Source organism: Sinohyriopsis cumingii, chromosome 5 (assembly GCF_028554795.1).
Source record: "Sinohyriopsis cumingii isolate HCF-2022 chromosome 5, ASM2855479v2, whole genome shotgun sequence".
Taxonomy (NCBI): Eukaryota; Metazoa; Mollusca; class Bivalvia; order Unionida; family Unionidae; genus Sinohyriopsis; species Sinohyriopsis cumingii.
In genome coordinates this window covers 41,280,923-41,293,822 of record NC_142965.1, presented here as the reverse complement: position 1 = coordinate 41,293,822, position 12,900 = coordinate 41,280,923, and the positions used below count along the sequence as shown (strand labels likewise).

The following is a 12,900-nucleotide window of genomic DNA, read 5'->3' as shown; positions in this document are numbered from 1 at the left end:
GAGGTGAGATGGCAGTGATCAGTAACAAAGAGCACTTTAGACCACTCAGCCCCTTTAAAAGAAGTAACTGTCTTTCTAAAAAGAAAATAGCAATGACATAAACAATGAAATTATACGACCTTTTCACCCTATATCAAGTGTAATTGTTGTTGTGGGGTTTAATGCCATATTTCAGCACACGATAGGCTTCACATGGCGGCCAGTATTAACGGTGGAGGAAGAAACCGGAAAAACCCCTGGAAGAACCACCAACCCATGAGAAGCTACTGGCAAGCTTTCTCACATACCCACGTTAGCCGAATCCTAGTCTCAAAGCCACGCAGACAGAGGTGAAATGGCAGTGATCAATAACAAAGAGCACTTTAGACCACTCAGCCCCTTTAAAAGAAGTAACTGTCTTTTTAAAAAGAAAATAGCAATGACATAAACATGAAATTATATGAAGTTTTCAACCTATATCAAGTGTAATCAAAATGAAGTTAATCATAAACACTTCAGAAAACAAACTACTATCTTGGGGTAGAAACGCGTAAACACTTATCAAATGAATATAACTAATAAAATACTTTCTAGTATATTTTTCACGCTAGCAGTTCTAATAATGCCTTAACTATAGTCTGATAATACAAACCCGTTTGTTTGTACCCCCAAACCGATTTAAATAATGGGAAACCTTTAATGTGATAAAAAATGCAAGGAACTTAGTCAATTCATTCATTGATTTATTGTTTCTAACCTGACTCTGAGTAGAGTGGAAATAACTTCGTCATCATATGCACAGCTCATGCTGAACGGAAGTTTTCAGTGTAATAGACAGACATGCTCGGATCCATTTCCAGTTTCTGGACAAGTCCATTTTCGGCAAAGGGGTGTATCACAACTACAGATGTACATACATAAGTCGTCTGCTTCCAATATTTACAGTATCAAATCAAGCAAAGGAAAATAATGACAACTACAAATTTGCTTTTCATGTGGATTTAACAAGCAGTTTAATTTCTATGTTCAAATATGCAGAGGGATATAATTCCAAATTCTCAACGTTATGTAACTTATGCAATTATTCAGCAGTTACCGAACAGGATGAACTACGTCATTATGTTGTCTGATGGAAATAAACTAGCCTACTGTGCATACAATATGGCGCGTGCTAGTATGGGAAGTCCGTTAAGCATGAAATGGTGCAGGGGATGCCAGTATTAGGGCCATTCTGGTCACAGTCAGGTTATAAATTATAAATCATTGATTCAATTGACTCAGTTCTATGCACTTTTTATCACATTAAACGTTCTAGTTTTTGAAATCGGTAGGGGGGTACAAACAAACGGGGATGTAGAGTCAGATTATAGTAGTATGTGAATAACTAAGCAAGCTAAACTTCTTACGAAGCAATCAAACAATAAGACATATAAATGAACAAAAAACTTAGCAATGTAAGTACAATATCAAATAAATTCAAACAATATTCACAAAAAGACAAAATAAAGTCAAATTGATAAAAGAATGAAGCGAAAATTCAAATTGGTCTAGCAGTTGGTAAGGTGACTATGGTCAATACAAACTAGTTAAATTTGCACTTATATAAACTGTCAAATAAATGAAAGCGTCAGCAGTTATAATTACCTGTGTGTCTGATAAATTTTAAAAATATATAAATGAAGAAAATTGTAGCTAAGATGCAGCAATTAATAATTGTTATTGCTCAGATCTGAATGGTATCCACACGAATTTTGGTTCAAGCGGAAGCAGGAAGTAGAATTGGTGATTTATGGGATTGTTTCTGAGAGAATGTATTGTACAGTACAACCAATCAAAGCCATTGTTTGAGCGGGTACATTTGCATATCTGAATATATGAATATTTAATGACTAGTAGGATTTCTCCATTATGCCCCCTCAAAACAATGTATTGACTATTTCTTTGCTTCACTTTCATACTAAGGGCATGGAAGCAATCAGTGTGACTGTATAGATGATGACACTAGTCAACATGCAAGTAAAACCCACAAAAACCATGACAAAAGTCAAAAAGAAAGAGAAACTTCTGAGATCTCACTTTATTATTGTGTGCCTTATAACGTTTCATGTATTAACATGCTTAGGTACATTTTGTTTGATTTCTTTTTGTTAGCCCTTTTAAACCCTGCTGTCACATCCAAGCTGGTAAAGGGTGGTAAACAGGTTTCCTGTAGCAGTAGTGTATAGCAAGCTAGTTATTCTAAAATCTTGATATCTCATTCATTATACAAGATATCATATCAACTTTGTATGATATCTCATCAGTTTTATGAGATTTCTTATAAAACTGTAAAATACCTAAAATATCTTGTATACAAAATAATTCTTAATATCTTCAAAAGTGTGCAGAATATTAAAGATGTGCTATAAAATTTTTGAGATTGAGGAGATATTCGATGACTTAACACTGTTTATTACATATTTGGTTTATTAGGTGTAAAGTTATTAAAATATATTAATACAGAGCAGTGTTAGATTTCATAACAGTATTAAGCTGTTATTGTATACAATATTATAAATGACAGGTAAGCTTGAATGTCTGAATAAACTATGTAACAATAATAATAATTTATGCAAGGTCCCTCTTACTGAGCCAGGTATGATGATCTAATGTAAACTGTTTTAAAATGAATTGAAGTTTCACACTACTGAAGTCGATTATATGCATATTTTTGTATGCTTGGACCCACTCAATGATGTACAAAGTGAAAGTTTCTTAGAATTTGCAGTTTGTGATAGGTATACTTTGCTATGTAAGTTTAAAAGTCAGCATGTTGCAGACACAAGTTAATTATCAGTAAGTGTGCCAAGAAGTTTATGACATTCCATATTTGACATGAAACTTACCACAACTAGTCCCCACTTTGTAACCTTGCTCTTCTTTAACCTGATCTACTCTGTAACCTGGCTAACTTTGCAGAATTATCATATATGATAGTCCCATTAGCATCGTTAAAAAATATGCACTAATTTATATTGGTTTCCTCTGCATGATGGCCTAGGCTTGTTTTATCATCCTAACACTACCAGTATAAATAAAAACATAACTTATTGAGACTACTATTTCCCCACCTCAAAATAATGGAAGAACTGTTGGCCCAAAATGTGTCAGTTCAGACCGAATTCCTTGCATATATTCAACATAATAGTGGCATTTCATTTTGTTTTTATTTTTATGCTTCCTACTTTTGTAAGAGGATGTTTGCCTTTTTTCACGAGTAACATCAGAGTGGAATATTTTTAGATAATTAGGGTCACAACTGTTTAGTGTGGGTTCAGAAATCAGAATAGTGTAAGTTTGTCTTTTATGGAAAAAAATCATGCATTTAAATAAAAAACCAATTTATGATTTAGAAAATCGACAAATGCTGAAATTACTAAATATTGCAAATGATCACAAAACTGTTGAGCCATATCATTCTTAAAATTAGAAAATGAGGTTGAATTGCATTATAAAACTTGAGTTCAGTGTAGCTGTAGTTACCATTAGTAATGCTTAGTGTGTTTGAACATATGTGATGTACTGACTATTGCAGGCTGAATAGCTCTTGACAGGGGTACATTGATTTATTGATGCCATGCAGCTCTCAAAATTATGAGAGGTTAACAGATTTTTTAAAAAAATAAACTGAGAAATCTTATTACTTACTGCAAATTTTAATTACTTATCCATCTGCATTATTTTGGTGGGCAAACTGTACTTGATGATTGTGAAATTTGTTTGTTGCTTTTCTATGAGCAGGCAGATTTTTGATGATACAATTTTACAGTTCATCTTTGTCATTAAAAAGACATGAAACTTTTCATTATATGGCATACATTAATGTGAAAGGTTAAAGGTTAAAGCACCTGTTTTGGTCAAAGGTTGCAAAAGTTCACCAAGCAATGTGCAGTTTTTAAATTCTCCAAATAAGTTATCCCTTGAACATGAATAACATACCCTGCTCATAGAAAAGCAACAAAAAATAATTTCTCAGCATTTTTAATATTGCAATGTCATAACATAGCCAGAAAGTACAGCTGTTAGCATGTTTGGGTCTGCAAAATGTTTTAAGTTAGAAAGGTGCCCTATTACTAAAAAGGATGGGGACCACTGTTCTATTTTTTCACATGGTATAAGATATTCATTAGCTGCCATTTTTAGTACAGTCAGATATTGTTATCTTACATGCACATCCATCCAGTATTATTTGGTCTCCCTGGTGGAGGATTTTTCTGGTGTTATTATTCTGTAAGTATAACTAAGCTTCGTTTGTATAGCTTCAGTGTGAATTATCATTTAAATGTTATGATGTTTGTATTTTTCAACCCTGCATAATGTGTGTACACTTGACATGGTATTTATTTATTAAATGTTTTAAAAAATAGAATGTTTATAATGTTCATGTTTACTGTTTTTTTTAAAAAAAATAATCTCATCTCGGTTAATTGGTACACATGCCACTTTTTGACCTCTATCAAAAGGCGCTGTATGCCATGATGATTTACTGTACTGGATCTGTGTGTGTGGTTCATCCACTGGTCCTACAGATGATTTACTGTACTTGATCTGTCTGTGTGGTTCATCCACTGGTCCTACAGACGATTGAGGATCTTGTTTAGAAGCTTATAAAATATGTCCATCAGATTTATACTATGTACAGCACTGTTCATGTAGGCATAGTATAGAATGTTATGAATTTAAGGCAGGTATTGATGATCAAGAAAATATGTCCAGCAAATTTATACAATGTACAGCACTGTACATTTAGGCATTACAGCCAGTTGGGTACTTTTATCATGTCCAAATTGAACTGAAGGTGTTCAAAGTGGGTTAATTTATCAGCACTCTAGTTTGCACCAGATTCATCAGCTCAGCTAATACTATGATTTTTCAGGATTTTGTGGATATCAGTTTACTTTGTTTTCATAAAACTGACATTTTTGTTGAGAACTATATTCTTAGATTGTAGAAGGAGTGATACTTTTTGTATACAATTGGGGCTTGAAATGTCTGACTTTTAAGTGATCATGAAATCTATGCTGACTGGTATCCCATAAATAGCAAATTTCATAATAGTTTGAGATGGAATTAATTTATTTTGTACTTTGACAAGTACTTTTCTATTTTTATCTCAAAATATTGTTGACATTTTTTTAAAATACATTTGATGAGTTACCTTTGCAATGGACAGAGCAGCATTTGAGAGTCATTTGATGAAGATCTGGATAAAGAAACGACAGTAAGAACCTATTAATACCCATATTCAGTAGTGTACTCCTGTTGTACAAATAAATTGCCTTCAACTTTTATTTGTGTGCCAGTTTGTCACTTGAACAATAATACAGTCACTCTACTGCTTCTCAAAGAGGTGGAGATAGAATACTTGGGAAATGATAGACTCACTTAAGCAAGACTCCAGTAAATGTGACACAAGAAAAACAATGAAAGAAACAGAAGGTCAAGCTATGTTAAATATGTGCCTAATGGTAATTTTCCAATGTTAAATATGGACACAAAACCAAGAGATTACTTTCACCATTGACATTGCCAAGTGAACTTAAAGTGTTTCTTTGTCACATTCCTTTCTATGCATGATCATGTTTTGTTTCCCAGTGCAGAACAACAGTAGAGATGCTCAGTCATTATCACATGATCATAGTGCACAAAATCTGGCATACAATCTCATGATCACTTGAGTATTTTTCCATCAAAATCAAGATAACATTAATTGCAATACATTAAAGCCTTGAAGGTGTGGCAATTGTATGTGTGCTGCAGGGAGTACTTTTTGATATGATAGATGTACATACCTCCACACAGATTTTAGTACAGTTTAAAACAAGGATGGGCAAAATATGGCCAATGGGCCGTATTTGGCCAGTGACCTGGTTTTATCTATTAATTTACTTGATAGGGTGTGGCTTTAAAAATAATTTATCCAGCCCTTGCCCTAGTGGCAGTTGATCATGCATGGTTTAGAGTCAAAAAGCCACTGTCATTATCATTTCTTTAAAAATTGATTTTCCTACATTTATGGATGGAAACCAGTTTGGATTGGAGTTGAGGACAATGCCATTTGTTGTCTGTTTTAGTTTATTTTAGGGATGAGACTGGATTTTAATTTTTCTCTTGATCATAATTATATCATTGCCCAGACTGTCATTAGTATGCAGTTCAGATGCTTTGTATTGCCATTTCCTGGAAGGTTTTGACCACTTTTCTTTGAATGTCAGTTTGTGTTGGAATGTAAGTTACAGTGTAAACTGACTGTTTTCTGCTCTGCTGCATTGATTTACAATGTTTATTTCTCTTTCTTACTGTCCAGGCATAGCATTTTTCTGTTGAAAACTATATTAATAAAACAATTAATGAACAAATTATATAACAGCGAACAAAATTGCTCTGAGTGGCAACTGTTCAGTAAATAAAATGTCTCATTGCTCTAATGTAGTCTAGATTGTTACCAGCAGTGTGAAGGAAGTCAAGCATAAAGGAGATGACTCTTGATAACTTTGTGGTGACATGAATGCCACGAGTTTTGCACTACCATGTACAAGTGAGTAAACTAGGGTGTCTCAGAAGATAACTGGTTACTATCAAGGTAATTAGTTCATATTTTCACAATTTTTTATCTTAAATTAATTTTTTGCCATATAAAGTTCAATATTGAAAAGAAGGAAATATTTTGGGACACATCACAGAATAAAATTGTTCCTGATTTTGTTGAAATAATGAAGTTTATTGTACATTATGATTGAATCATGCATGTTTCTAGCTTTTAAAATAATTGTTGATTGTATTTATCGTATAATGTCTTTGAGAGCTTTTTGTTTTTCTCCTGTTTTAAAAAAAATGTCATAAATAAAGTTTATTCATTTTGGTTTTTCAGTTAAATTCTTTGTAATGCATCAAGAATTTAAAAGAATTTTACAGGTGAAATGTTAATATCAGAACTATTCCAGCCATAATTTTATTTGCAAATTCTCTCCACTGACATTACTAATTATTATTCAATAATTTCTCAGAACATCTTTCAAACATACTGGAACCATTTATCTTGATATCTCATTCTATTCTAGTATCATGCATATGGTATGATAGTAGGCATATGGAGATCACAGTATAATCGTTTCGGCAACTGATCGACTTCCTGAAGTGGAAAACAACATAAAAATTGCTGATCCTGCATTGTTGACTGAAACTGCGAAAAGCAGCTGACCTGCTGTCAAATGGCAAAGTACCTGCGGCAGATGCTATACCAGCAGAAGTTTACAAGGCCAGAGAGTCGCACATGGCACAGAAACTTACTGAATTCTTCCAGTCATTGTGGACTTGGGGAATTATACCACAGGGGTAAAAAGATGCATCCATTGTACACTTGTACCAGTGAAAGGCAAATAGATTCTGCGACAACAATCGGGGGATCTCTTTGTTGTGAAGAATCGGCAGAATACTTGCCTGAATTCGGCTGAATCGACCTATATATTACATCGATCAAGGGCTCCTGCCAGAGAGTCAGTGTGGCTTCAGGAAAGGACTAGGGAGCACAGACATGGTGTTTGCAGCTTGTCAACTCTAGGAGAAATGCTAGGAATAGAACTCCAACCTGTACATGACATTCTTTGACCTGACAGAAGCTTTTGCCACACTCAGCCACTGTGGCTTTTGGAAGACCATGACAAAATTTGATTGCCCAGAGAAATTCATCATGATGACTCGGCAATTCCATGATTGCATGCTCGCTCTTACTGTGGACGACGGCGAGTCATCTGAACCATTCCCTGTCACCAATGGAGTCAAGCAGGGCTGTGTGTTGGCCCCAACCCACTTCAGCATACTGATCCTTGCCCTGCTTACTGATGTCTTTCGTGACCATGATACTAGGATAGACATTTGATAGCAGATTAATGACAGATTTTTCAATCTGAGGAGTTTACAGGCGAAGACAAAGTTACAGGAAGTGACTGCTATTTGCAGACGACCGTTTCGTGAATGCCAAACCTGATTCTGACTTGCAACACATTATGGACCATTTCTCTTCAGCTTGTGACAATTTTGGGCTCACAATCAAGATAAAAAACAGAGTTGGTGCACTAACCTGCATCTGACAAACCTTATATAGAGCTTACCATCATTGTAAATGTGCATGCCCTTGTGGCCGTGGCTTATCTCGGCAGCACACTGTCATGTGCAGTCCACATCGATGATGAAACCAACACCAGAATTGCTAAAGAAAATGTGCAAATGTGTGGGAGTGCAGAGGATTCAGCCTACACACAAGACTTAATTCATACAAAGCCGTTGTCCAACCCTGCTGTATGGTTGTAAACCTTGGACAGGATAGAGACATAATACTTGGAAACTAAATTATTTTCACATGTTGTGCCAGAAATCTGATGAAGGTTTTATGGCAGGATAGGGATACAGACACTGACTTTCTCACACGGTCAGGCATCTCAAGCATCTACACTATGCTGATGAAATCACAGTTGAGATGAGCAGGCCACGTCACCAGAGTGTCAGACGAGTGACTACCAAAGATCTACGGCGAGCTGAAAGAGCGAAAGCGATCTCGGGGTGGTCAGAAGAAACACCTCAAATCGTCCCTTAAACATTTAAATATTGACCTTGAGTCTTGCGAAGATCACACACAGGATCGCTCCACCCTACGGGATCTCATCCATACTGGATCTACAGACTTGGAAAGGAAGAGAATGGCAGTGGTAGCCGGAAATCTCAAAAGCTGCACGTCCTCTGTTGATCAAGTAAACGCAAACGGCATCTCCTGTGAATTGTCCTCCCCCCCACCCCCGAATTATTCAGCCGGGTGATCATTCGACTGTAAAATAAGACAAATGCTTGCTGAATTCGAAATTTAAACAATAGAAATATCCACACCAAAAAAAAAAAAAAAAAATAAACCCAAAAATCCAAAGAGAAAAGAACGTTTAAAAATTCAACATGATGTATTTCAGCAAAAATGTTCTTCATTTATTCCCGTTTATATTGTTTGTAATAAAGGGACTTAGAATATGGAATTGTGTCTTTGTAGGGTTGTATGTTGTTTACATATAGCATTATATCTGGTGTTGCGCATTGAACTACCCAAGGGAAAATTTCCCACCCCAAAGTGATAGTTTCATCCAAAATGTAACACATTCTCCTATCTTGCTCATTTTAGAGAAACGGGGTGCATCCGATGTTCTGTTTACAGGTTAAACGCAATACAAGACTAGATATATCTATGAACTATTTGTTTCCATAACATGCAATAATGGAATTTCGTATATGCTACTAATATTAGTACTAGCGACCTTATTTAAAGAGAGTGACACGACTTGATGGAACTAATCCTTATCGCGGTTGTCTATTATCTGTATATTTACATACATACTACTTACTGGCACATAAAAGTAAGTAAGTAATAAGCAACATTTAAATACGGACTTGATGAACAAAAACCGTTTGAAGTGCAAGTTCGACCTAGTTACAGTTTATGTACTAAGAAACAGCGAAATATTTTGTATTTGGTGCTTTAAAGGTGTAAGGTATTGGTCGAATCCAACAGGTTCTACTTTTCATCCAGTGCATTAGATTGCAGCGAAACATTTATATTTACACTTCTCTAAAAATGGTGAGAAATTGTGTCGAAAATATGGGAACTTGGAGTGTGTTGTTTACAGGAACCTGTTTAGTATATGAGAGTATGCATCGTAAGTAGTTAAGTGGGACACTTTGGCGACAATGGGAAATTTAACATTACGAAAACCCCTGGGACACTTTGGCGACAAGGGAAATTAACATGGGGAATATATTTTGGGTCTGTTGAGCGATAAGGGAAATTAACATGGGGAATATATTTTGGGTCTGTTGAGCGACAAGGGAAATTAACATGGGGAATATATTTTGGGTCTGTTGAGCGACAAGGGAAATTAACATGGGGAATAAATCTTGGGTCTGTTGAGCGACAAGGGTAAATGGAACAGGGTCGGGGCCCTATTTTAATACGGTCCCGACCTGATGGTTCTCTTTTTTTTTTTTTGCTTTTTTTTTAAAAAAAAATAAAACAATGGGTTTATGTTAATATGCCCTTAACATAAAGGGCATCTGCAATATCTTTCGTCTTAGGCTTCGTCTAATGGTAGGTCCATAGACTAACACTCTTTTCAGGCATCCTTGCCTCTCCACGTAAATCCTACGTATCCACAGACTGGTGTCTGTCCTATGGATAACTGTCCATTTGGACCGGACATACATGGGTATGTCCGCCCTGAACATCATCGAAGACACAAGCGTAGAAGATTGAACGTCGGTCCACATGTTGAGGCGCCGAGAACAGGTGAATCAGTGCAGTGAACTGCGCTTATTTATAGGTAGAGGAAGGATTGAAACGGATTGAGTTCATTGACCAATCCAAACACGCGTTACAAAATTCAGTCAGCTTGCATCCAATCCGAAGAGAACAGTCTGTGACGTCACGTGGTCTATATATATTCGATAGTGCCTGTGCGCTGTCAATCCATGCGACAGTGATTCAACATGACGGAAACTCAGAAAACGATCCATTGGGGTGCAGCAGCAGTGGAGACCACCCAAGGGAACCCGGACTTACTTTCAGAAGAGGTGAACTGGGATTTTGTGGATTTTCTTACCTCGCAAGAATTTGTTCCGGAACCTTCGTCACCTTGATTACCACACGTGGAGAATTTTAGACGGAGATAGAAAGAAGAATTGGAGAAATTTATACAACGACAAAAGGAAGCGGAACAAGCTTTTCTTTTACAGCAACAACAGCAAGAAGAGGTAAGAAAAAAACAACAACAGCAAGAAGAAGCAGCAGCAGTAAAGAAACAAGAGGGTGAAAATCAAACGGTCACGGTACTGTTAGACATTTTAGCGGAGTTAAGAAGTCTGAAACAAATGTATCAGACTTCTTTATCACGACCGAAGAGAATACGACCTTCCCGAGCTAAACACGCCAACCCTGTGACAAAGCCTACCGTACCACCCTTAGTGATTTCAACCCAATCATCATCATCAGAAGTAGGCATCGGCCGTGGCAAAGGCTTAAGGCAGTTAAAGTTGATTGCTTAAACTCACCCCTACACCAAAAACCAAAGGCCCTTTTCAGGGCCACCCACTTCTCTCGAAAAGAGATAGACTTTCAATTGCCAATAACTCAAAAAAAACCCAAACCATTTTACCCCTATTGTACGTGTATATGAGTGCGTGAGTGTAATTTCTTATTTAAAATCAAAACTCAAAGACACTTACCTTTTTATACCTAATTTATTCTTTTATCAGTAGTTACAATCCAATTCACAATTCACAACAGAGCACTTTAAAAAGTTTATAGACTTCTTCTGTTTCTTTGTTTACTCTCTGTTTTTTCAATTTCTTCACCGTCACAGTCTTTACCTCCTCTTCCTCCTCACTTTCTTCCCTTCTTCTTTTCTTCTCCTGTTTCTTTTTCTTTGCCTCTTGTAAATAGAATTGTCTACTTTCTTCCTTTTCTTCTTCCTCTCCAGAATCCCTCTCTTCTTGCTCCTTGTTTCTTAGGGCAATCTGGAGACCAATGTCCTTTTTCTTGACAATAATAACAGGTATCTTGACTTTTGTCTTTTCTAACCTCTTTTTTCTGTTTTGACGGTCTGGACACTCTGAAGACCAATGCCCTTTCTTCTGACAGATATAGCAAATATCTTGACTTTTATCTCGAAAGGAAGGAGAGTAGTCCGTCGGCTGGTCTGAAGAGAATTTTCTAATGACCCCTCGCAAAGCTCTGATGAAACGTTCCATCTGGGTAGTCTCTTCCATCGTTGTGCTCGGTTTGAGAGTGAAATGAATAGTGAAAGGACAAGACACACACCCTTTTATATACGCTGGTCTGCCATGACTATAAATTAGTCCCTGCTGTTTAAACTTGAGTCATTTGACGTTTTACACTCAAGATGAAACGATCCCATTCATTTGAGAAGAAAGACGAAGAAAGTAAGAGGCAGAAACGTGATCTATCGCCTCGTACCAGGGCTGAAGTCTTGGCACAAATTCATGCCAGTGATTTTGAAGAGGACATGAGTGAACCAGAATCCGAACCCTCTAAACAAAGTTCACCACCCTCAGTCAACCCAGAAAAGTACTATTCCATTCGAGAGACGGAAAAGCGCTCCTCTAGAAAATTTAGAACCACGGCTTACAAATACACGGTGAAGTTTAAAGATTTCAAGGCTGAAGTACCGTTAGAGAAAGCAAAAGGGTTCATCACCGGGGTGTGGGATTCTTTGCTCACCACACTCAAACGACAATGTCAACCCAAAGAAGACGATCGCTTGAGACCTTCCATACAACACAACGGTTTGAAATCCCCTGTTTGGATCGAGTTTAGCAGCCCTGCAGAATTGACTGCTTCCAAAGTCATGGACAAGATTCAACACGTACAACAATCCAATGACCAGTTTGACATCACCGATGGAAAAGCCACACTGGACATGACCCACGTCTCTCCTCCTCAAGGGACTGGCCGCAAAAATGTCTTATTGGTGAACGACCTTCGCAGTACCAAAAAGAGTCTCGTCCGAATTCACAACCCTCAAGACCAGATGTGTTTAGCCAGGGCCATCATGGTGGGACGAACCTATGCTAACAAGAATGACACGGTAGAATGGAAAAGAGCCTGGAAAACTATTCAACGATCCGACCGAGCCAAACAACGAAGTGAAGAAGAACTCCTGTTGCAACAAGCCGGCCTGTCCACAGACACACCCTGTGGCATTCCTGAAATGCAAACATTGCAAGATGTCCTAGCTCCACGCTACACCTTGAAAGTGCACCCTCAAGAAATGCGCGGGCCTCTGTTGTTTCGAGGGAAAGACTTTAAGGATGGAAAATACATTCATGTCT

The 12,900-nt window shown here is 37.0% G+C and overlaps 1 protein-coding gene across 2 annotated transcripts in view; it reads left to right on the top strand.

Moving 5' to 3' along the window:
- The window catches only part of LOC149799012 (uncharacterized), a 56,554-nt gene extending 47,516 nt beyond the window's left edge, over positions 1–9,038 (top strand). Inside the window, exons 7-8 of one of the 2 annotated variants that reach the window (XM_089957961.1) lie at positions 1,942–6,601; positions 7,080–9,038. The gene's annotated coding sequence lies outside the window, so the exon portion shown is untranslated. Of the gene's footprint in view, positions 1–1,941; positions 6,881–7,079 lie in introns of those variants that run through there. The other variant, XR_016421063.1, reaches the window with a different exon arrangement.
- The last annotated feature ends 3,862 nt before the right edge of the window (positions 9,039–12,900 follow it).